General features: G+C 46.8%; 1 long non-coding RNA gene across 1 annotated transcript; it reads left to right on the top strand.

Annotated features, from left to right (window-relative positions):
* The first annotated feature begins 19,866 nt into the window (after positions 1–19,866).
* On the top strand, positions 19,867–24,098 carry LOC143268239 (uncharacterized). Its single transcript, XR_013043925.1, has 3 exons — positions 19,867–20,156; positions 22,031–22,471; positions 23,996–24,098. It is a non-coding gene; the product is annotated as an uncharacterized LOC143268239 (long non-coding RNA).
* The last annotated feature ends 382 nt before the right edge of the window (positions 24,099–24,480 follow it).

The raw sequence follows: 24,480 nt of genomic DNA, 5'->3' as shown, positions 1-24,480 counted from the left end.
TAAAAACTTAAATTTGTATGTAAGCTCCTCGGTGCTCCTTCACGCTGAATACCTAGAGTCCCGGAGTTCTCAGTTGGGACTACATTCTTTCATGTGTCTAAACGCCCCTGGTGGCTAGTGGCTCCCATCCTGGACAGCAAGGGTAGGGACCAGTTACCTGACACTTTTACTTCCTGCCTTGGAGTGTCAGTCACATTGGTTTTTGTCTCCTCATTGTTACATTTAACTGCTGAGTGTCTGCTGCAGAAAACAGGGTGTCTTCTCTTTCCCCATGTGACTCCACCAGCTCTTCTCAAAGGGTTCTTGAGACACCTTAACACTTTTTAAAAATGGCTGAGCACCCCCATGTTGGTGCATCACAGCTCTGCAGATTCTGGCCCTGCGGTGCCTATTGCTGGTAGTGTCACTCACCTGAACTCTCTGAGTGCCAAACTCCTCTCCATAGAAAGGGTAATATAGATTCTATATCAAATGTGTGGCAAGATCAGAGAGCTAGTGTAGGTAATTAGGTAGGAGGAATGTCAATAATAGCTGTTGGTAAAAGAATAATTTGTCAAAGTTACAGGGAACTCTGGAGGTCAGAGGTTGATCCTCCTCCTCTCTCTTCTCCCTTATTATATAGATGGTAAGTGGATGCAAAAGGAGAGGCCCGGGGCAGCAGGTCACGCGGTAAAACAAGGAGCAGAATGGAGCCACATCCATTCACCCGACTGAACTTTTCTGTTCTACCAAGGACAGCTACTTATTTTGGAGGAGAGATATAGAGAATATATCTATGGAAAGAGAGATGGATAGATAGATAGATAGATAGAGGAAGAGGGAGGTATCACTGTTATTGCTAGAAAGAGAATTAAATCAGCTCCATCTCCTGCCATTTCTTGTATAAATAATATAAGCATGTATTGGTTTTCATCTTGTGGTAGACCTTATCGCCCTTCTCCAAGCTTCCTCTGTTATGTTTCTTGAGTTGAACTGGGATGATGGACACACAGACTATACACATACATAAAACCATATCCCACTCCTCAGTAGCATGTGCCAGGACCAGGTGAATGGTACTGTGAATGTTATTGGGACAAGACAGCCTGATGTAGGTCTTCCCAGATCATCTGTATTCAGGTCACTCCAGCTTCATCAGAATCAGAACAAGTCTTCTTAAAAAAAAAAAAAAAAAAAAAAGGGCTTAATAAAAGTTGAGTGGTGGAGGTATACACCTTTAATCCCAGCACTTGGGAGGCAAAGGTAGGCAGACCTCTATGAGTTCCAGGCCAGCCTAGTCTACAGAGCAAGTTCTGGGACAGCCATGGCAACACAGAGAAACCCTGACTTGAAAAAACAAAAAAGAAAGAAAAGAAAGAAAGAGAGAGAGAGAGAGAGAGAGAGAGAGAGAGAGAGAAAGAAAGAAAGAAAGAAAGAAAGAAAGAAAGAAAGAAAGAAAGAAAGAAAGAAAGAAAGAAAGAAAGAAAGAAAGAAAAGAAAATCTAAGACAGTGGTTCTCAACCTTCCTAATGCTGCAACCCTTTAATGCAGTTCCTCATGTTGAGACGACCCCCAACCATAAAATTATTTCATTGCTACTTCATAACTATAATTTTGCTACTCTTATGAACCGTAATGTAAATGTCTGTGTTTTCCAATGGTCTTAGGTTACCCCTATGAAAGGGCCATTTGACACCCCCAAAGGGGTCACAGCCCACAGGTTGAGAATGCTGAGCTAAGGTTTCTCAAGTCTGGTTCCTAATGATTGTGCTCCCTCTACTGTCCAAGCATCTCAATGTACAATCAGACTCTTCCACACAACAAGGCTCACTTGGCTGGAGCTCTGTCAGGCATGGTGCTAAGAGCTTCATCTGCACGGTCTACCTAATCCTCATGACACTACCTTGTTGTGGCCCATACTCAAAACACTCACAGTCGTCCATTCGTTACAAATAGAGTCTACCCATCCTAGTCAGGGTTTCTGTTGCAGTGATGGAACACCATGACCAAAAGCAACTTGGGGAGGAAAGGATTTGTTTTAGCTCACAGTCCACATCACAGCCCATCATGAAAGGAACTAAGAGCAGGAACTCAAGGCAAGAACCTGGGGGCAGGGACTGAAGAAGAAGCCATGAGTAATGCAGCTTCCTGGCTTGCTTTCCATGGCTTTCTCAGCTTGCTTTCTTGTACAGCTCAGACCGCCTGCCCAGGAATGACACCAACCACAGTGAGCTGGGTCTTCTTCCCACACCAATCATTCATCAAGAATTTGCCTCACAGGCTTGCCTACAGGCCATTCGGTTGGGAGTGATTTCTCAATTGCTGTTCCCTTCTCCCAGATGATTTTAGCTTGTGTCAAGCTGGCAAAACAACAAAAACCAGGACACAACCCATCAGCATCCTTAGACATATGCATGCATTTAAAATGTCCCAACACACCACGATGACAGACACAAAGAATTCCAAAACATTTGGCAAGGTATCTGGCTCTGTAGTATCATTTGTATTGTCCACATGAGGACTGTCACTGCTGAGGCAGAAATTTGAAGAGCGGAAAAGATATTTTTGAATTGCAGGTTCTTTTCCAAAACTTGTCTGGCCAGTTAAACTCTCCCTAGTCACTTTATATTTCATGTGTGTGTTTATATGTTGATCCTTCCCAAAGATGGATATTTAGAGTATCAAGACTGAACATGATTTTTCTTCACGTCTCAGTGTTCACCTGTGCCTGGAATAGAGCAGGTGTTCTGTTGCAGAATACTTCTGTACACCTGTAAAGATATATCTCTGCCTAAGGTGCCTTCTGATTGGTTTAATAAAGAGCTGGATGGCCAATAGCTAAGCAGATAAGTGGGATTTTCAGATAGAGAGAGGAAAAGGAAGAGGAATCTAAGTGCTCAGATTATGCCAGCGAGATGCCAGGGAACATGGAGAAGAAACAGGAGATGCAAGATGGAAGAAGAGTAATGCCACATGATAGAAGGTAGATTAATATAAATGGGTTAATTTGTTATAGGAGCTAGTTGAGACAAGCCTAAGCTCACAACTGTCTGTAACTCCATTTTCAGGGTATCCAGCACATTCACACAGATATATATGCAGGCAAAACACCAATGCACATAAAAAATAAAAAATAAAAAGAGAATGGCCCCCATATATTTGAATGCTTGGTCTCTAGTTGGTGAAACTATTTGGGAAAGATCAGGAGATGTATCCTTGTTGGAGGAGGTGTGTCACTGGATCTTGAGGTTTCAAAAGACTGTGACTCCCAGTGTCTTTCTTTCTACTTCATGGCTATGGATCAAGATGTGAGCTCTCAGCGGTTCCTTCTCTCCACCACCATGGACTCTACTCCTCTGAAGCCATAAACCATACTAAATGCTTTCTTTTATAAGTTGTCTTGGTCATGATTTTAATCACAGCAACAGAAAAGTACCTAAGATAGCATTTTTTTCTTAGTTTGTTACTATAATGAATTAAATTGGTTTTCAAGTGTTAAAACTATTCATGCATTTCTGAACTAAACCCTGCTTGGTTGTCACTGTTGAAGTTATCTGTTTGCTCTTTCTCAAGTGAACGTTGATAACATATATCTCTCAAATGATTTATCCATTTACCTAAGATATTATAGGCATAAAATTATACTATTTCTTTTTAAATATCTGTAAGGAACTGGTGAGGTGGCTGAGCAGGTAAAGGTGTTTCCAACCAAACTTGATGACCTGAGTTCAATCCCCAGAACCCACATAACAGAAAAAGAAAACTGAGCCAGGCAGTGGTGGCACACACCTTTAATCCCAGCACTCAGGAGGTAGAAGCAGGCAGATCTCTGAGTTCAAGGCCAGCCTGATCTACAGAGAGAGTTCCAGGACAGTCAGAGTTACACAAAGAAACCCTGTCTCAAAAACAAAACAAGAAAGGGAAAGAGGGAGGGAGGGAGGGAGGGAGGGAGGGAGGGAGGGAGGGAGGGAGGGAGGGAGGGAGAATGCTTACTGTTTGTTTGTGACTCCTTTAAGTTATGGGGTTTGTAGGACTTTGCTGTTGCTATTGTTCTGTTTTGTGGTTTTTTAGGGTGTGTGGTTTTCCTTTCTAGAGATTTTCCATATTTTCAGCATTACTGTTGTAGTTAGGTGATTTTTTTAAAAAAATCATCTTAATAAGCTTATTGAGTCTTGTTCTATGACACAAAGCATGGTCCACCTTTGTCGAATACTTAGGACTACTGTTTTCCTGCTTCTTGAAGGATAGAGAGTTTGGCCAATTGCAGTCAGGTTGAGCTGGTTGGCAGGTCTCTGCACATTCGTATACGCTTTGCTTGGTTTTCCTCCTATTTACTCATCTGATATCATATGACTATTGAAAGTTCCAGCTATAAATCTGGACTTGTCACTTTACTTTACATATTTCCGAATTCTTCTATCAACTGTAAAAACACTCAGGTTTGTTGGGGGGGGTCAGTTGAGGAGCTGTTTGAGATCGACGTGAGGGCACAGTGCACACACTGCACACACTGCACATGCTGCACACACTGCACACACTACATTTCCCACGCTGCACACGCTGCACACGCACACGCTGCACACACTGCACACACTGCACACACTGCACATGCTGCACCTGCTGCACACACTGCACACACTGCACTGAGCTGCATCCCCAGCCCACCCTGTGCCTTTCTCTCGGTCATTATGAAATGGTGGTCATTCCCTCACAGCCCACTTTACCGTTGTTTTTATTTAATCTATATTTACAGGAACTGTAGCTTCCTGTGATTAGCATGAGCCTGATGCCTCATTTCCCCAAACTGCTCACTTAACCTAGTTATTTATATTTTAGGTGGATTTCTTACGGGAAGCACCTGATTGGATCTTGAGCTTTTTTCAATTTGACAATCCCTGCCTTCCAGGCCTTGCCTGTGCAAGGTTCAAAATTGTTTCACCTGCCATGGCCGTGTTTGCTCCCCATCCATGCCAATCAGCACTCAACCGAAGGGTCACAGTCCCTTTTATGGTATTCTGCTCTGTAAATTCCAGCCAACTACATGTCCCCAAACTCATATGTGCCACCTCAACTCTGAGAAGCTGCCATGCCGTGAGGTTATGGCTGCCTCCTCTGTTCTTGTCTTAGGGATCAGTCACATCCTTGCACTGCCTATTAGCCAATGTCTGAAGGCCAGCTTCCGTTGTATTGTTTCTACCGTTCAAGATGAGAGGATCAATCTATACCAGAATGGTTGCCAGGGTTAGCAAGGAAAATGAATTATACAAGACCCCCCATTCAATTTGAATTCCATGTAAAGCATACACTTTTTATTCTATGTATGACCCATATTCATATTATAAGATGGTCTGGAATTCAAATTCAAATCCCTGTTAGTTCATCACATCCAATGGCAGAAGTTCCCAGAGGTTCTCTTAGGTGCTAAAGCTGTAGCCTTGTTAAAATCTGTTCAGTTCAGTGTGAAATTTTTACTGAGTTCCCACGTCATGCTCATCAGAATACAACAGACTTGGGTTGAACCGGCAGATAAAATATCAAGTATCAGAAGCTAACACAGGCTCTGGGGACAACAGTACTAATCATAAATACCCAGCCCATTGTGGTGGCATGAGGTGGTGCACACCTTTTATACCAGCACTTGGGAGCAGAGGCAGGCAGAGTTCTGAGTTCACACCAGGCTGGTCTACATAGTGAGTTCCAGGACAGACAGGACTACACAGAGAAACTCTGTCTCAACGAACAACAACAAAGAACAAGGCAGCTACTTCTGCAGTTACATCAACGACTGCAGACACACAGTTGAGACAAAGGGACAAGGAAGGCTTCTGTGACAACCCCAACTCACCACCCCCAGCCCGAAATGCTTCCCCCCAGGGTAACAGCCTGAACAGGAAGCGATCAAAGAGAACTCTTTAAAAATGTGATAAGGATGCTGAAGTGTAGCTCCCCACAATTGGTGGCTTCTGGCAGGGGTGAGGGAAGGGAAGGTCTCAGTTTTACCTAAGGAGCAGGCCACTGAGAGTTTGACCATGCACCATCAGTGAGCTTATAGATAACACAAACTGGACCTCTGTGTGTGTGTGCACACGTGTGCGCGCGTGTGTGCCTGAGGAGGTCACAAGGGAGGGGACGGGGTGAACATAGAAGGACTGGGAAAGTGAGTGTGATCAGAGTGTACGATGTGAAAATCCCAAAGAATCAATAAAAGTATTATGTTGAAAAGAAAACAACAATCAAACAAACAAGAAAAATGCCCAACAACTCAGAATGATTGCTAAAAGGAACTGCAGTGAGCAAATGCCAGGAGAAGTTTATCATCAACAAAGAGAAGAATAGAAGAACTGGATTCAGGAGCTCCTGTTTGCACAGGACAGAGCTCGCAGTCCATAAGCAGAACTCTGTTTGGGCAAAGGGAAAGTGCTAGGTTCAGTCTTCCCAAGGATGGTGCTGAGGCAGGTCTGAAATTGGCATCCTTAGCCAGATATGGTGTGGTGGTGCATGCCCGTAATCCCAGGTCTCGCAGGGGCAAGGAGTTCAAGAGTTCAAGATCACCGGGCGGTGGCGGTGCACGCCTTTGATCCCAGCACTCGGGAGGCAGAGGCAGAGGCAGGCGGATCTCTGTGAGTCTGAGGCCAACCTGGTCTTCACAGTGAGATCCAGGAAAGGCGCAAGGCTACACAGAGAAACCCTGTCTCGAAAAACCAAAAAAAAAAAAAAAAAAAAAAAAAGAGTTCAAGATCACCCTCAGCTCCATAGAGGGTTGAGGCCACCTTGTGCTCCTTGAGACTTTGTCTCTAAAAAAATCAGTCAGATGGGGCCCGTTCTGCACTGTGAGGAAAAGATCCTGAATACAGGGCATTATGGGAGCATCCTCAACAAATGTAGCTGGTGCTGGGATTCTGAGAAAAGTTGTTCAATTTGTCCCTTGAGCAAGAGTGACTTGTTGACGGGAGGGCAAATGGGATTGATATGTAAACAGTTCCAGTTCCCGAGATAGGAGCCCTGTTGTTGTGGAGCTGTATCTAGTTGGATAAAGAGGTTTCTCTAATGGGTACCTCATAAGACATTTGAGGTCCTGAAAGGAACTCAAGTGTCTTCCACCCAAGCGATTCCAAATGATTGCTTCTTTAATTGTCTGGATTCTTTGGGGCTGTTGCCATGGTCATAGGCACACTGAGCATGAACATTTCTGTACCACGTCATTGTGGAAAAGAAGGTGAGGAAGGAATCGGGGAACTCTAGTCTTGCTGGGAACAAAGGAGACCAAGCGTGATGGAGCTGAAAGCATTTTGGTAGAATTCCTCTCAGGTTCAGCACTGGCACCCTGTGGTCTGATCATTCAGTGAAATCAATAACTGGAAACTGAAAGGCCTGGCGATACAGCCCACAGTGGGGCCCATGGAGCACCTTTCCACAGGCAGCTGGAATCTGGGCCTCTAAAGAAAGCCCTGAATTACATTGGGTTAACAGAATTGAAACACGTATGTAACCCATGCCCTGCTGCAGATACAGTGCAGGTGTACACAAGCTGGCCAAATAACATGCATCTGTTGGTGTAGCTGCTAATGTCTCTTGCCCATTCTAACGCAGCTCTGATAACTTGTGTATCTCTCTGGTATCTCATGGGAATCTTTCAAGAGGTGAGGAGATGTCAAGAAGGAAGGCGAAGGAACTAAGCCAAACATTGTCCCTTTGAAAGACGACTGAACACTGAGCATTTGGGAAGATGGGAACGGAAACATCTCTGCTCTAATCAATTTGGTCTTCTCATGAAGAATGAGGCAACCCACCACAGACTTACCTGATAGTGACTGTGATTCTATCACAAAGCTTCCAGACTTGCATCTTTGTCGTGCAGAGCAAGGACTGTACCAGACCTTCCCCAGAAGACTTAACATGAGCATCACAACTTGGAAAGCCTTGCTACACACAGAAATTGCCCAAAGGAACTAACATCCAAATTGTGGCAAATCCACCATTAGAAAGTAGAGTACGGTACTCTGTCTCCTTTGTTTAGACCTGGTCAATAATAGCTAGTCTGAAACTAAGAGAAACCAGACTAAATTGGACATTTCCAGAAGAAGGTTTGGTGGAACCAAGGTAGGTAGCTCCGCAGTGTGTGAAAATAATGGATTCAGCCCCAGAAACCAGGAAACCTCAAGAGCAGGTCTTATTTTCCCAGAACTATTTTATTGCGTAGAGTCAGATCATCCATGACCAGCTGCCACAGATTGTGTCCTTATTGATCTTGTGGAGACTACAAAGTCTTGGAGTCATGCAAGATCATCGGTGGGGAGTGGTCTCACACCCAGTGAGAGAAGAATGTGTAATAGAAAAGAACAGTTTGAAGGACGGTTGCTCTATCATATCCATATGTAAGTTTGATGTTGGCCAAGATGTAAAAGTCCGCTTTCCTTGGCCCTCTAGGAAGACGAGAACGCTATCTGTGCACCAGGGGGCACTATTTCCCCGTGGGAAGCGATTAATTCCCTAGAGTGACAACGGAGGCTGGCGTTCATTTTCACTTGTTCCTAAATTCCTTTCACACTGAAGGAGATGGGATTATTCTTCGGCAGTTTCTCACTTGTGATCACGTAATGTTTTGCCCTTGTGGTATCACAGGCTTTACAGAGTGACAGGCTGGACCCTAACAACTCGCTGTATGGCTAAAGGCAATGTACTGGTATCCTGTTCACCGGGGACAGTGTAAGAGGGGAGAAGAGGGGAAGGAAACAGGACTAGCCATGCCAAATGGCTGTGGGAGTTTACTCTTGGCATTCTTGAAGCTGGACACCCGGACAGTGCCTCTGTTCTAATGCATGCTTGGGAGTTAGGCATTGGTTAATTTAGGTTAAAACAAACAAACAAATAAAACCAAACAAAACCAAACCTCTATGCCTTGGGTGCTCAGGGACGTCAGATTTACAGAGGGCGGTGACTCCTTAGACGGCTCGAGCCTCCTCTGTCTTCATAGCACCCACTATAAAGATGACCTTTCAAGTCATCTAACTAAAGAGGGTGGATTCACGCAGCAAAGCCCCTTGTTCAGACAAGTGCTCTGGCTGCCCCTTCCAAATAGGTTGCTGTTTCTTAAGCTCTTTGTTTAGGAAAGGTCTAGAACCGGTAAACTCGGTTGTTTTGTTCCATGAAACTCTAATTCACTTATAATAAAGACCTGGCCCCTGCATTCACTTTCCCAATGATGCATAGGATAGAAAATTCCAAGTACTGCTAATTATGTAAAGGTAGACTAACAAAACCGGGGATTGTGAGATCAGCAGTAATACAGTGAAGAGCTATGTGTTGTTCAGGCTCCCTAAAGGATGGCTCCTGGCCTGCCGGTCCCCTCAGGGTGGAGAAGCTTGTCATGTCTGGCCCTGTCAGAAACATCCAGTTAACGAGCTGTAACGTGAAACCTGGACATAACGAACCACACAGTGGTAACTCTACTGTAAGTACATTGTCCTCTTGCCTGCGCTCAATACTGCCCCATTGTAAACAAGAAGTCTGGCTTTGCTCGGCTTTCCACTAAAAATATTTAAACTAAAACAGAAACTGACATCATCAGGGCAGGCCGAGTTCCCGGTGTTTAGATTTGAGGCCTTTTCTATACCGTTTCCAGAAATTTCCACCGGATGCCACTTAATAGCTGTAACAATGGGTTACATACAGGGATTAACAGGGGGAAACCCAATTAAATCATCCAGCAACTGATCTTTCTGCAAAGGGCAGGATCTCCAGATTGGAACTTCAACACTGTGCTTGGGGCAGAGAGCCAAGAGTGAGACCTACAGTGAGTGACTCTGTTGTCCTTCCTCACAGCCCCGGCATCACCGAACTGCTAGCTGGCTCTACTCACGCCCACTTAATGCCTTAGATGGGAACTCCGAACAGTGCTGCTCTTTGCCTTGGAGATAACCAGGGGCAGGAGTGCTATCCGGTGGCAGGCAATTAGCTCTCATAAATGGTACCTGCACTAAACTCAAGGTCGGGTTTCCCCTGAGAACACCTCGAAATAAAGCCAACCTGGGAAAAAGTCGCAGTCACCTTTGCTGTGCCCTGCATCGTGTGAACTCTGGCTCGGAGGGCGCATTGTGCCGGGCTTCTTGTTTACTCACTAGCACAGGTGAAACCCCGAGTTTCTCACTTCTAGATGATGGGATTTCTTCTTTTTTTTTTTTTTTTTTTTTTTTGGTTTTTCGAGACAGGGTTTCTCTGTGTAGCTTTGTGCCTTCCTTCCCTGGAACTCACTTGGTAGCCCAGGCTGGCCTCGAACTCACAGAGATCTGCCTGGTTCTGCCTCCTGAGGGCTGGGATTAAAGGCTTGCACCATCACTGCCGGGTGGGGTTTCTTCTTAGGTGTAGGTCCTTCTTACATCCTGATTGCACTTAATTCAAATTTTCAAGGTGAGTTCTATGAAGTCTGGGATGTGAGACTAGAACTTTTCTGGAGTGGTGGCCATGATATCAATTCATTTTAGGTTTCGTTGTGAGGAACGCCTAAGCTTCAGTCTATACATACTTTTTAAAGATGACCTCTACTTTGAACCCCTGATTGGACAACCAATCAGGGCATCCAGTCTTGACGCCATCATTGTGACTGAGAGGTAAGCCTGAAGATAGAAAGCTCTAGAAAGAAAACCAGAGAGACAACAGACTCCTTTTAGAGTCACATCCAACCCTATAAGGGGCAAGACTTACTTTGCAGAGTCCTTGGTGACGTGGTTGACTTCTCTGCAGGGTAATGACTGTTTAACATTTCATGGAGGACTGGGGAAGTGCCAGGACACCTGGGGAGAGAGCCTATATAACACAGTTGTGTAAAGCTGGGGGAAAGGTTTAGCAGAAAAAATAAAGACTCGTAGAGCAGGAGAGGAAGACACCATAGTTAAGTAAATTGGAAATTCATTTAAAGTTTAAACAAACAGAAGACACTGATTTTACATAAACGACGCCCTCACAGGCCAATCTAATATCTTAACCTACTGATAAATGATCGACAAATATCTGTGGATTAGCTCTAGGGCCCTAAGTGCATGGGTGGAAATGATACACAGCCAGGCCCTAGGAATCGTGGAACACTGGTGTAAAGGAAATGGAGAACAGAGCCAGGGTCGCACCTGGAACACGGATCAAAATCTAAGAAAATGTAGTTCATCTAAAATATTATGTTATCTTCTGCTGCCAAAAATGTGAATCTCTGGGCTGAAGCTGAGATCATCAGGTAAAGATCTGTGTAGACAAGCCTGACATCCTGGGTTTTGTCCCTAGGGTCTACGTGACAGATGGAGAGATCCAGCTCCTGCAAGCTGTCCTTTACCTGGCACACGTATACCTTGCATGCCTGGACCCTCCTGCGTCAACAAACAAAATAAAGAAAACCGTAATTTTAAAAACTTTAAATGAATTTCCAAGCATGGGTCTATGGAGACTGTTCAGTTCCCCCGAGACGTTGAACTCTGAGACAAACAGACAAGCAATCGTTGGCTGCTTTTGATAGTAGTTTCTGCATTCTCTTTGCAGCAATCCATTTATTTACTAACACTTACCAAATGCCTTGTTTCATTCAGTGTGTGGACATACTCATGTGAGTTTGGAGGCTGGAAGTTAGTGTCAATAGTGTCTCCCTCCCATGGCTCTCCACCTTATTCTGTGAGACAGTCTTTCACCGAACCCGGAGTTCCTGGGTCCATTTAGGCTGCTGAGCCATAAGTCTCCAGAGTGGGCCTCTCTGCATGCCTGGTGCTGGGATTACAGATGTGCGCTGCCACACCCCACTGTTTATGTGGGTACTGGGATCAGAATTTGGGTTTTCACGCTTGCTCAGCGAGCGCTTCACTAAACAGTCTCTTTTGCAAGTCTGAATTGCCTTGTTCGGTGTAGCTTCAGGGATTGGTCTAACGAGGGTGGTGACAGAATGAAGGACAAACACAGGGACACAGAAAAGCTGGAGTCAGGTGGTCTGGGCTCTCTGATGGAGAAACCACAGCACCTGGGTGCTCAGCATGTTTACCATACAGAGTTTTAACGGGGTGGGATTATTGCAAACAGCGTTATTACCCACAAATAAGGAGGCAGGGTTTGCGGTGCACAGCTGAACAAGGAGGCAGGCTTAGCTAATCTCAGTAGTAACAGTTTCTGTTGGGAAGCAGTCTTCAGGCCATACATGTCCATGGGAGAAAGATGTGGTGGAAATTTTCTGTACACACTATCAGCATTTGTCTTGCTGTCCCTCTAACCCAGGAAGGCTTTGCCACTCATATGGTCCAAGAATTTGGTTTTTGAAATGGTTGTGCCGACATCAATAATACATATCCACTCAGGACTTCATTTGGTCCCCACACTAAATGTTTTATTCACAAAATGAGTTACTGGGGATAAAGAAAATAAAAATGATAGCCAGGAGCCGGGCAGTGGCTTTAATCCTGCACTTGGGAGGCAGAGCCAGGCAGATCTCTGTGAGTTCAAGACCAGCCTGGTCTACAGAGCGAGATCTAGGACAGGCACCAAAACTACACAGAGAAACCCTGTCTCGAAAAACAAAACAAAAAAGATAGCTAGTTGATGAACTATCTCCCCAATGATAATGGTGGTATTGGAAAGCATTCTGATCGTGACTTTTTTCACTACTAATTTTTATATAAATCAGAGAACAGAAGTTACAGCATAACTAAGTCCTGATTGCCTCTTTCTAGTACTTTGAAGATTTAGAATAAGCTATGACTTAAAAACAAAATTGAGTAAAAACGTGTAATGTTTAAACTCAACCATTTCAATGACAATGTGGACTCTGTAGCACCATCTTGGACTTGGAGTTTTGATAGTTGAGTTATCAGATTTCCTAGAGTACTGTTTGCCTGTTGCTCCAGACATTTTCATGCGCTGCTAGCCTGGTGCCTTGCTCTTACCAAAAAAAAATATATGTATATATACTCTTGTCACGGTCAGAAATAAAGACAGAACAAAGCATATGGAAAGAAAATTATTTCAGTCTTCCCAAAGTTGGTTCTTATTTTTACCTTCCTTATAGGCCTGGAAACTTATTCTTGAATGTATGTTTCCATAACACTCCCACTTTCTGTGGCTTGCTGTTATTATGCATGCTATTTTGCAAAAATAATTCATTAAAGAAACTTCATCTGAACATCTCTGGCAAGATTCTGCTTTTCAACAGAATTCTTGTATTTTACTTATGAACTTGATGTAAAACATCTAAATTAAGCAGTTACTAAACATTTTCCTTATAATATAGGTGCCTACAAGATGGGATTCATTTACTCATCTCTTCATTTAGTTCCTTATATCAACATATATATATATATATATATATATATATATGTTTGTCATGTGTATATGTTGTCACATACATCAACAGTGGACAATGGCCATAGTAGGTTAAAGCCAAGGCACTAATTTCCATAAGCTATGCGCCTTCCTTTCATTTTTATTCCATTGCTAGAACAGACAGAGACTAGAACATGCACACCTCAGTGCAAGGCAATTAAGTGGACTGGTTGGTGCTTGAGTTTCTGACTGTGACTGGGAGAAGACATGGCATGTGGAGCAGGGGTAGACAGGGGGCAGTTAGCTTCAGCATGAAGCTGGGAGCAGGCAGGAGCTTCACTGGGGTAAACAGAGTGGAGAGACCTGGTTACATTTCATCTTAAGATAATCCTCACAAGATACTTATGGTCCCCCTAATACAGATGAGAGTCGGGGTGTTCAAGTACGTGACTCAAGGTCAAATGGCAATGGAGAGGCAGGACTGGGATTTTAAGGTAGTTTGGTTTGATGTGTCACTCAGCACATAGATGTATTCAGAGGTCATTAGAAATGTGAATTTGTAAATGACAATTCTGGGCTCATCTCCAATACGGACGTCTGGCTACATCACTTTAGATGACAATTCTAGACTACAGTCTTCCTAAATCGAGTTTGTTTGATTCTCTGACTTCTCAAATCTTCTCAGTTGCCCTTAAATCTATGTGATCTTTGTCATCCTTCCACAGATCCGAGACATTTCACATCCTGAGCGGGGCTCAAACAGGTCTTCCCCGTGCGAGGAAATGCATTTCATAGGGATAGGTCTCTATTCCCCTAGAACAGCTGATGGGTTTTCTTCTTTCCACACCTCTTTCAAAACTGAGTACTAGGGCTGCGGGCATAGCTCCATCCGTAAATGCTTGCCTTGTAGGTATGGGGACCTATCTAAAAAGCAGGGCATGTAGAGAGGCCGACACAAGGGCATCCCTGGGCCTTGCTGGACAACCAGCCTAGTCAACTGCAGACCAAGGGGAGACCCTGTCTCAAAACAAACAAAAAACCTGGGGGATGGCTCCTGAGGAACAATGTCAGAGGTTAACCTTTGGCCTACATGAGTACATGCTCATGAGCGCGTGCACATACATGAACACTTCTTCTTCTTCTTCTTCTTCTTCTTCTTCTTCTTCTTCTTCTTCTTCTTCTTCTTCTTCTTCTTCTTCTTCTTCTTCTTTTTTTAAAGTAACAGTAGCACAAAAAAACAAACTTTGGCTCTGGCCTGTTTGAAGTGTCAACCAGATCTGTATTTCATTTTCCAGCCAGAGAGAAGGAAACAGTGATCTGGTCCCAAACCTTTAGTGTGAAATCACAACCATAGGTGTGGCAGGAAATAACCTCGAAGGGTGCCTGGTGACTCAGAAGTTCCGTGGGCAGCAAGATTGGAGCCCAGCAAGCTGGCTGGAGAAAGGTTACCCTCCAGCAAGAAAGGACAGTGTACATGGCTTTAGGGTCGCTGGGATTCTGGACCCTACCAAAGCAAGACTCTGAGGAAGTTCTCGGAGTTAGGGCTGCGTGGGGAGCCTTTTCTTTCCCAGGAATCCTCTTCTGAGGGGGAGGCCTTGGGTGGGTGGGTGTTCTGAATGTAATGGCTGTCAGCACATTCCCAGCTGGAATGGCCTTCTCTTCTTACCAAGGGAAGCTGGTCTCCCAGCCCAGAATGCTCTCCCTGTTCATGGTGGTTGACACATTTCAAGAGCACACTCCACTCCAGACGGCAAAGCTCACCGTAGGAGAGGTTGTGTGCTACCTTACATGTGTGAGCCCTTGAAAAAGTTGGCTTGCAGTAAATTTTGAATCCTACATGGTGCGACACCCATCTAGTCTTTCTCCCTTGGATCAGCCACAGTCCACCCTGCCCGTTTCCTATCCGATACCGTCAAGGGGACATCACAACCAAAAGGAAACATTTGCCATCTAATTCAAGACTTTAAATCATTTTTCAGCCAATGGAAGTAGCCAGGTTCATGAGCCTTGGAACTAATGTTCAACGCATCATGTTCGGCTACTAGAGGTTTCCAAGTTCAACACCTCCACCCAGGCTACTGGGATTCCTCTCTTGAAGGAAGATGTTATTCAATCTGGCATCACTTTCCAGAGGAATGAAATATGCAAGTCGTCAGCTCTTTGTGTGTGCATTTCTGCATCACAATGGGTTTCCACATCCATAGGATTCAGAGTTCTTTCCAAAACAGTTTTGGAGAGTGACAGGTTCTGATCAAAGAGAATGAGCTATCTTACACTATTTCTTTATTTCATTTTAATCTTCAGATTTTTGTTTGTTGTTTGTCTGTTTTTTATTTTTGTGAAACTGCATAGTCCAGCTGACATTAGAACTCTAAGGTTCAGTGTGCTGGAGTCGGTGTCCTACGTACCTGGAGGGATCACCACAGGCCTGCACTTCTGTGTCCAGCTGCTTGTGTTTAATTTAGTGGTTTTTTTTTTAATTCTTTTAAATGTTTGTTTGTTTATGGTGCATGTGTGTGGAGGGTACCATGGTGTGCATGAGGAAGTCAGAGGACAACTTGCAGAAGTCAGTTCTCTGCTGTCGTGAGGCTCTGGCAGCCTGGTTCAGACCAGCCCATGGCTGGCAGAGTTCTTCACACTGAGCCCTCTCACCAGCCCAGTGTTGCTGTTTAACCGAGGCATTTCCTTAAGAATCAGTGTGGAAAGGAAAGAAACCGTTCTTTTGGGTGTCTAGGTGGTGGAGATACACACTTGTATGAACGGCGGCCTCTCCCTGTGGCTCTCCTTCACAGCCCAGGCCTGTCCCTGCAGGACCTCTGTGAGTCACGGGGAAGCAATGGATAAAGACAGCATGGAGACAGCTTTTTATTATCATCGGTGGTGGTGGTGGTAGTGGTGGTGGTGGTGGTGTGTGTGCCTGCATTTGTCTATGTGTATGTGTTTCTTTATCTGTGTTTCTGTGTGTGTGTGTGTGTGTGTGTGTGTGTGTGTGTGCGCGCGCGCGCGCGCCCGTGTTTGTCTGTGTGTATGTGTGTGTTTCTTTATCTGTGTTTCTGTGGGGGGGTGTGTGTGTGTTTGAGGGGGTGCTTGTGTGTGTGTTGGACAAGTGTGTGCATGCTGAAGAACACAAGTAGATGCAGAGGACAACTGTGTGGAATTGGTTCTCTCCTCCCCCTTTGTATGGGTCCCAGAGATTGAATTCAGCTCGGCCCATGGTGCTTTCTTTCATCCACGGAGCCACCTCCCCAGCTCTGATTCTGAAAGCTTTAGTAGGAGGCTGCCAAACCGAAGAAAGGGCTAGGAATTCACAGGAACAAAGGCCAGACACACTGTGGCAGGAAAAATCAGATCTGCTGGAGGCCAGATGTTGCAGATGAAAACAGGATGTCAGGCAGAGAGAAAAGACCTATGCCTTTGTCATCCAAAGGCTGGAGCAGAATGATGACCAGCTGCACCACGCACAGGCTGAAGGAGACCACTTCAGAATGATGGCCGACTGCCTGGGCACAGGCTGAAGGAGACTACTGCAGAAGACCCAGCCATTGTAGAAAGCCTGCATCAAGGCAGCAACAACAGAAGTGGAGAAGAAAACTGCATCTCAGAGACATGGCGGGGGGGAGGGGGGTTGGTGGTGGTGAATTGACAAGGGGATGTGGGTGATGAGTGAGAAGTCACTGAGATTCCTAGTTTGGGGACAAAGAGGCAGTGACGGTCCAGAAGGAGCTCTCTGACTACCCCTAACTCTTCCTGTGGACCTGTCCTCTCCCCTCCCCACCTCGGTTCTTTCTCCATCTTTTTCTCCTCCTGTGAGGCTCCAGCTCTGTCCATTCTCTCTGCCTCATGGTGTCAGCTTCTCTCCACATATAACTTGCGCTCTCTTTTCTCTAGTGACCAGCTCCTTCGCGGGCCGCCTTTGTTCTGCTTCCTGGTAGTTCCAGGTGGTGCTTTTGACTTTGCGCATCTTTCATGCAGTCTCATAAAATTCTCCCATGCTCCATCCCACTATTGATTATAGAATTTGTTTCATATTTTCAAATAAAGAGAATCTAATGAAACCAGGTCTTCTTTCCATGCTGTCTCAGAGAGTCACTCATCCTGGCTGGTTGCTGGAATCAATCTCGCCTGGGCTCGCATCTGACTCAGATCTTTAAGGATGGCAGGTGCGGCGTGTGCACCTCGCTACGTTCCAGGGCAACACTGGCACACCCGTGGATGGAAGCCCCGGTAAGGGGGCAGGATGGGGTTCTCGTCAGGGTCTCAGACCTTTCCAGACAGTCTTTCCAGGAGAGAGTGGGTGGGGCGGAGAGCTGGGGTGCCGTGCATGAATCGGCCACCAGCCCCATCTCCCGCAGGACGATTCTCTGAGAACCCACTGAAGTTTGTTTGCTTCAGGAGTCCTACAGAAAGAGAAATATTTGCGCACATATTCATGGTCTTCCGATGCAGCCTATGGTAGGGCGCTGAGGAGGATCTCGGGTCCAGATGGGAAGAGAAAGGGGACCTTCCCCGAGGAGCTGGTATCTGAGTCAACCTTGGGGTTGACGAGTCAGATGAAGAGAAGCACGTGGGACTGGAAGGAGAGAGAAGGATCCTGGAGGTGGGAGGGCACAGAGGTGAGTAAAGCAGAGAAGAGGGGCCAGGAGGACAAACAAAGCAAGTTAGGTATGAAAACGTTGAGACAGAACCAAGGATTTTATATACTAACTTAAAAATAAATAAGTAGGAAGGGTGTTGTAGAATATTAGTTGAAGCTGTGTTACATTTGTTTATGCTGAGGAACATTTGTTTAATGATGCAAAGATGTGTTGCATTCTTTTATGTTGCATTTGTTCGATTCCGTGAAGCTGTGTTACTGTGCCTGTCTAAAACACCTGATGGTCTAATAAAGAGCCAAACAGCCAATTAGCGAGGCAGGAGAAAGGATAGGCGGAGCTGGCAGGCAGAGAGAATGAATAGAAGGAGAAAAAGAGAGAAAAGAGATCGAGGAGCAAGAGAACAGGAACAGGACAGTGCTAGGGGCCAGTCACCCAGTCACCAGCCAGCCATGGAGCAAGAGTCCAAGGAAAAAGCCCAGAGGCAAAGACAGACAGGATAATTTAAGAAAAGCTGGCTAGAGGCAAGCTAAGTTAGGACCGGTCATTTATAGGTAATGGTAAGCCTCCATCTGTGATTTATTTGGGAGCTGGATGGCGCCCCCCCCCCCTCAAAAGAGCAGAAAAAGTCAAAACAACGGAAAGGAAACAAGCAAGCAGTGGGGGGGGGGGCAGACCCAGGGCTGGGGAGATGACTCAGTGGGTAAAGCCTTTGCTGTGGACCCCTGAGGACCTGAGTTCAGATCCCTGGGACCCATGTCAAGGCAGGGTGTGGCAGTGCACACCTGTAACCCAGCGCTGGGGATGCCGGAGTATCTGTGCGGGTGCTGGGGATAGGTGGACACAGGTGGATTCCAGGGGCTTGCCGGTCAAATTGGTGAGCACCAGGTTCAGTGACAGACCATTGTCTCAAAAAAAAAAAAAAAGATGGAAGGTAATCTAGAAGCCATCTGAGGTTGACCTCTGGCTTCCACACACAAGGGGGTACACATGAGCGCGCGCACGCACACACACACACACACACACACACACACACACACACACACGAGGGTGTGCTAGTTAGTTTTGTCTTGGAATCTCGTTTGAGGAATTGCAGCCATCAGGTAGGTCTTTAGGCAACTCTGGGCTCTTTCCTTGATTCGTGATTGTTGTGGGAGAGCTCAGCTCCCTGTGGGCAGTGCCGCACCTTGGCCGGTTATTCTAGGTGCTGTAAGAAAGCGGGCTGAGCAAACCACAGAGAGCGAGCCAGCACCCCTCGGCAGTTTCTGCTTCGGTTCCTGCCCGGATTTTTCTCCATGAAGGAGTATAAACCGTAAGTTGAAATAAATCTTTTATTTCCCAGATTGCTTTTGGTCACAGTGATTCAGGGCAGCAATAGAAAGACAGCTGAGATGGGGGGGGGGGGGCATAAAGTGTTGGGAGTCGCGTGGCCGAACTTCAGACCAGTGTATGAGTGCTTATCCAGCGGGCCTCCAGAAGAGGCAAAAGCCCACGGGGACAGTCTCACTCAGCAAGGACCAGCGGACTTTGGGACGGCGCAGAAGACTGCTGGGACCGTGTGTGGCCTGCACGCTCTCTTCTCTCTTGTAATGTTGACAGTTCTCTTTGTCAGTCACACATGGGACAGATGTGATTGTTCCTGGAAACCCCACTTTTCTCTTGAATATTTTCCCCCAAAATTCTTTGGGAGCTGATGCGTCTCGGGTTTCTTGTCTGGGGATACCAGCTGTCACTCCAGACCCTAGGAGCTGTTTGGAGGCAACTTGCCCCCTCTTCTGTAAATTGATTTGTTGAGTTTTGAACGATACTGCCGTCCTTGAAAATGTGTGCCTGCGTCAATCACCTTTTAGTTTTGTACAGACAGGCTGTACCTGGCTCCGCATTTGGCCAAGCTAGCAAAATGATAAGTGTCAGGTTTTTGTTTTTTTGTTTTTTTTGTTTGTTTTGTTTTTTGTTTTTTGTTTTTTTGGTTTAAAGGATGTTTTGATGTAAAAGTTAGGTGGGTGGGGGCAACATATTTGACATATTTTTGCCAGAGGTTAACATTGAGGATGGGGAAAAACTTGTTAGCATGGAAAAAATATATGCTTGGTTTTGATGTATAAATAAAGACAGCTGGAGCTGTGCGGGGCCGGCCACTTGTGTGAAATTTGTTTGGTAATCAGACAATTCATTTCTTTGTGCGGATGCCTTTTCCCTGTCTCGGGACCTGAACCCAGGCTGCAACAGGACCCTGGCCTAAAAGAAATCGGAACTTCAGATCCGAAGCAGGGGAGGAGACGTTGCGGGCAGCATGGCAGTGTAAGTTGTCGTTTCCCGCGTCCCTTCCTAAGCCCCCAGCATCTCTCCAGTAGTTCCTCAGTGTCTCTCTGCCAGAACACCAGGGGCTCCCGGACCAGAACCAAGTGGACCGAAGGAGGGCGGCGAGAGAGGAGGCCGCGGAGTGGGCAGGGGCACAGAGCGGGGTGGCACTGTCCCCATCCTTCGGGACTCCACACACACACCACTGTCTCACACTCCTCCCAGGGACTCCACACTCACACACACTGTCTCACACTCCTCCCAGGGACTCCACACTCCACACACACACTGTCTCACACTCCTCCCAGGGACTCCACACACACACTGTCTCACACTCCTCCCAGGGACTCCACACTCCACACACTGTCTCACACTCCTCCCAGGGACTCCACACTCCACACACTGTCTCACACTCCTCCCAGGGACTCCACACACACACACACTGTCTCACACTCCTCCCAGGGACTCCACACTCCACACACTGTCTCACACTCCTCCCAGGGACTCCACACTCACACACACTGTCTCACACTCCTCCCAGGGACTCCACACTCCACACACACTGTCTCACACTCCTCCCAGGGACTCCACACACACACACACACTGTCTCACACTCCTCCCAGGGACTCCACACTCCACACACTGTCTCACACTCCTCCCAGGGACTCCACACTCCACACACTGTCTCACACTCCTCCCAGGGACTCCACACTCCACACACTGTCTCACACTCCTCCCAGGGACTCCACACACACACACACACTGTCTCACACTCCTCCCAGGGACTCCACACTCCACACACTGTCTCACACTCCTCCCAGGGACTCCACACTCACACACACTGTCTCACACTCCTCCCAGGGACTCCACACTCCACACACACTGTCTCACACTCCTCCCAGGGACTCCACACACACACACACACTGTCTCACACTCCTCCCAGGGACTCCACACTCCACACACTGTCTCACACTCCTCCCAGGGACTCCACACTCACACACACTGTCTCACACTCCTCCCAGGGACTCCACACTCCACACACTGTCTCACACTCCTCCCAGGGACTCCACACACACACACACTGTCTCACACTCCTCCCATGGACTCCACACTCCACACACACTGTCTCACACTCCTCCCAGGGACTCCACACTCCACACACACACTGTCTCACACTCCTCCCAGGGACTCCACACTCCACACACTGTCTCACACTCCTCCCAGGGACTCCACACTCCACACACACTCACTCTCCTCCCAGGGACTCCACACTCCACACACCACTGTCTCACACTCCTCCCAGGGACTCCACACACACACACACTGTCTCACTCTCCTCCCAGGGACTCCACACTCCACACACTGTCTCACACTCCTCCCAGGGACTCCACACACACACTGTCTCACTCTCCTCCCAGGGACTCCACACTCCACACACACTCACTCTCCTCCCAGAACCCGGGCCGACAGCCACAGTTCACCTGCCACAGCCACACCGTTAGAAAGGGACGGTTCTTGAATTTACCTGGAAGTTCTCGCTCCTTACATTTAAAGGGGGCGGGAAAGGAGAGGGATTCTGTGTTGGGAGAGGACAGGAAAGGGCAAAGGTGTTTGTGTACTTGAAGACAGTGATGGTGGGTTCATTTTAACACTCGAGTTCAGAGGCTCCACAGTCAGGTTTACGGAGAGAAGCATTCTACACGCTCTTTACCCTGTGTTTTATTTAACACGTTTTCGGTAGAACACGTACTTTCTTTGAGTAGTCTGGTGTGGGTGCCCAACGGGAAAATAAATGAAAAGGGCGCTGCTTTGGCCAACAGGAGAGGGGGGGTGGTCCTCAAGACATCAGTGCCATCCTGTCTCTCCCCTCAGGCATTTTCCTGGGACACCGTGGCTCTTACGTGTGGCCCCAAACTAAGGTTAGAAGACTCCAAGTTCTTCTACACACCGACTGAGCGAATGGGTCCGGGAAGCAAACAGATGCCACACGAAGGGGACAGTTCTGTGTCTTTGCTCAGATGGAATAATATTATGGCCTGGCAGGAGGGCTCTGAACACCTGGAGGACCCCCGCCCTGCTCTCATGGGTGCTCCGAGGACCCACAGGAGACCAGAGCCAATCACAGGCCTTGCTCAGTGCCTGAGGCAAGGGCAGGAACCCCTCAGAGAGGCCACAGAAGCAAATCTGATGTCGGATGGGAAATCACCAGGACAGCCTCGAAGTGTCTGACGAGCCCTCACAAATGAGGAAGCCATGCAGGGGCAACGCTACGTGGCTGGCCATCTGCTTGTGTTAGCATCTCTGCCAGTGAGGGTGAGCAACCTGGAAGGTGATTTCCATCTGCTCAAACAATAATCGTCTTATTTCTCGGCTCCTGGAGGGAAGTGGGGGGGGGCAGTTTAGCATGGCTCACACATGAGAGCCGTCTCTATCCTGGTTTTCCCAAGACAGGAGGGGTTCTGTGAGCGTGGAGGTTTCAATGTCAACACCCCAAAAGTCCTAGGAAAGCCAGAAAGACTGTCACCTTATAACTAGACAGCACAAACTTTAGGATGTTAGCTGTCCTGTGACACTCGGGACCAGATGATGTGTGGGGACAGCCTGAGAACAAATCCATGTATGTACTCCAAAGGTGCTCTTCAGTGATCTAGTCAAAGCATTCACGTTTTTCCTCTCCCAGATTCAGCAAATGCTCTCAGTGTCTTAGTGCAGAAAAACAAATGAAAACCCAGTTAAATAGACTCACGTACTGTTTACAACGGTTAGTCAAATATCGTTCTAAGTGTTTCTGTTGGGATATTTCTTAACATGTAACTAACATTAAAATCAGATTTTGAGAAAAGATTATTTCCATTATGTGGGGGGAGGGGGGAGCTTCATCCAACTGGTTGAAAGTCTAAATAGAAGAAAAACAAAACGAGCAGAAACAAATGCTGAATTCTTTCTGCTCCCACAAAGGCAGCATCCTGCCAACAGACCACTTTCACACTTCAGCTGCACCCCTTTCCTGGGTCCCAAGCCCACCTGACTAACACACTGGCCCTCCCTTTCTCCCTCCCTCCCTCCCTCCCTCCCTCCCTCCCTCCCTCCCTCTCTCCCTCTCCCTCTCCTCTATCTTATCTATACGCATATATATTTTTATATGCATGTATGGAACTGCCAAGGGGGAGAAAAGATTTTTACTAGAACTATCAGCCTGCTAAAGTTTGAATCTTTGAATGCTTAAAGCAATTTCTCCACAGTTTTTCAAAATAACTACTTGTCACTCAAATATTTGTTGAGTCCTCTTACAGCTCATCACATGCTTGTGTGCTTAGCATACAAAAAAGGGGGGGTCCAAACTGTGTAGAAACACCCAGGTTAGCTCACTGCATCCTGGCCTCCACAGACTGGATGCTTCTCTGACCCTGGGTCATTATTTTTACTGCCTCTCTCTAAGGACAGCCCTTCCGGCCAGCTGACTCTCAATCCAGTGGCTCGGCAGCCTAGAGATTTCCATAAGGAACAGAGTTTGAACCCTCTTTTTCTCTTCCTCTCGGGTTCACGTCTCAACAAGCTCGTGTGTATAAATAGCTATACGCTTCCTGGGGTCTTCCCACTTGGCCTTTCTGGTTCTCTTGAGGGGAAAAGTAAAATTTCTTCTTTGATTTACCCTGGACCACTGTCTCATGTGGACAAACATGCCCATACCATATCACCACCACCACCACCACCACACACACACACACACACACACACACACACACACACACACACACACACCAAACACATACTGGTTTTGTTTTAGCATGAACAGAGTGTGCAGCGGTAACCTTTGCTCTTTTCTGCTTCACTCAGCCTTGCAGCTCCAAGCAGCTGTCTGCTTGGCGGGAGGTCTGCTCCATCCTTGGTGATGCTGCAGTTTTTGGAAGAAGTTGATGAGCAGCCTCAGTACAGCATGCTTTGATACTCCTGGCCAATGTTCAACCCCGGTAGCCACACTCACAGGCTATTGTTCCTGGAAATGATGCTGGAATTCACACGATGGCTCCAGCAGGTCCAGCTCAGGGACAGAGCGTTTGACGGCAGATAAGACTGGAATCGCCCTACACCTTCATGTCAGAGATTTCTTTAGTTATACATGGCAGCCAGGATTCCCAGGAACCCCTCTGCTCTGTTCCTGGTAACAGAGTCCTCAGGACAGAGCCTGAGGGTGCGCATGATTCTGGTACCATGATTCTTTCACCGTTCCGTGAGATACTCTCTTCTCACAGGAGGCATGAAGAAGGGGGAGGGGTTACACCCACAAAGCCTCACCAACATGATCGCCTAAACGTGGGCTG

The sequence above is a fragment of the Peromyscus maniculatus genome, chromosome 13 (assembly GCF_049852395.1).
Source record: "Peromyscus maniculatus bairdii isolate BWxNUB_F1_BW_parent chromosome 13, HU_Pman_BW_mat_3.1, whole genome shotgun sequence".
Taxonomy (NCBI): Eukaryota; Metazoa; Chordata; class Mammalia; order Rodentia; family Cricetidae; genus Peromyscus; species Peromyscus maniculatus.
Note: the sequence above shows the minus strand (reverse complement) of the source record. Positions and strands in the feature narration are given on the sequence as shown.